The sequence below is a fragment of the Corvus brachyrhynchos genome, unplaced genomic scaffold (assembly GCF_000691975.1).
Source record: "Corvus brachyrhynchos isolate BGI_N302 unplaced genomic scaffold, ASM69197v1 scaffold65, whole genome shotgun sequence".
Classification (NCBI taxonomy): Eukaryota; Metazoa; Chordata; class Aves; order Passeriformes; family Corvidae; genus Corvus; species Corvus brachyrhynchos.
In genome coordinates this window covers 3119820-3121529 of record NW_008238365.1, presented here as the reverse complement: position 1 = coordinate 3121529, position 1710 = coordinate 3119820, and positions in this window count along the sequence as shown.

The window sequence follows — 1710 nt, the reverse complement described above, 5'->3', positions numbered from 1 at the left end:
CCTCGCTGTCTCTCCGTGCCACCCGCAGGATGCCGGCCGCCCATCGCTGGGCGGGACGTTCCATTGGCAGCGCGTGTTTTGCGTGGAGCAGAGCACAAACCCTTCACCCCCAGCTGCAACACGCCGTGCTGTGTGATCGACATCAACAAACACAACCCCACACTGCAGTTAATTTAATTCCACTCTTCCCGCCCCGAGCTACAGCTCCCTTCATTTTCATTTTTCCTCTGAATTCCCACAACTCAGACCTCTTTGATTTCCAGGTTTAATTAACAATGCTCATTAAATGAATTTTTATTCATTTCTTTTAATATTACCCTGCCACCTGTCTTTAGGAGGCAAGGGCTGATCGTTTATTCTAATTTATTTCTGTTAAATATGGCATTTAAGGGTGGGAGGAGGGATATGCAGAGGTATAGAGGGTTGATCCATTCAAATCTCTTCATCCCACTCAAAAGCGCTTCAAGGACGCTGCTCCTGGAAGTTCTGTATTTATTTTCCACCAGATCCATTTCATTTGCTAGGAAAAATTGGATTGGACATGCTGTATTTTGCAGTTATGTTCCAGTTCATTCTTAATGTCCCTCGCTCGTCTAGTCCATATAATGTCAAGTCTTCATTCATCTGAAAGAGGTGAAACTGTGCAAAATCCAGGCAGGAAGGGTTGTGAGTCGGCCTGTACAGAACCGCAGGCAAGCAGGAGGATGGTCCCTGGCAGCAACTGGGAGTGAAGCTGTGTTTCCACCCAAAAATGAGATAGAGCAGAGGAAACCTGCAACACTGACAGACAAAAGGAAGGAAATACAAAATGCAGAGCTGTCCTCTGCCCCTCACGGAACATGCTGGGCAAACTGGGGTCATGGGAACACATTAGGCTGGGGCAGTAGGCCAGTGCAGCCTGGAGCTGGGGACTGTAGGGCTGCTGGGGGCTGTTGCCCTCCCCAGCACAACACAGCGGTGCTCAGGAAGGAGAAAACAGAGGTGCAACAGACTCTGGGCTGTGGGAAACCCCCAGCAGCTACCCTGCTCTGCCACCTTCTCTCACCTTCTCTGGAAGCACAATCAGCACCTTCGCAGCTCTGGGGTCCTGCCCAGCAGCACCCTCAGAGCCCTACGAGCACCAGAATTGTCCTTGCAAGACGTCCAAGACCTGCCTGAGTTCTCCACTGCCCCAGACCCTCTGTACAGTGCCTGCCTGATGATGAGGGCAAACCAAACCCCTGGGCCTCTCATGGACAGAAGGCACGCATTAAGGCACCAGTGCTGCTGATGAACAATTATTCACTTTTACCTGCTCTCCCGAGGTGAGCCCTACGAGCACCAGAATTGTCCTTGCAAGACGTCCAAGACCTGCCTGAGTTCTCCACTGCCCCAGACCCTCTGTACAGTGCCTGCCTGATGATGAGGGCAAACCAAACCCCTGGGCCTCTCATGGACAGAAGGCACGCATTAAGGCACCAGTGCTGCTGATGAACAATTATTCACTTTTACCTGCTCTCCCGAGGTCCCAGGCAGGGCCCAGGACTGTCATACAGGCGGCTGCTAACACACTCTCCCAGCAGCTGCCTGGTTTTGTTACTGGTTCAACCTGGCCAGGACAATTGCTGGGGTCACCTGAGCACAGGAGGCTCAGACACAGCTCCCCATTACCTGTTCTTTAGCACCCCTGTTGAAGGACCACACTTCCAGCTGTGCTTGTGTTTTGCTCTG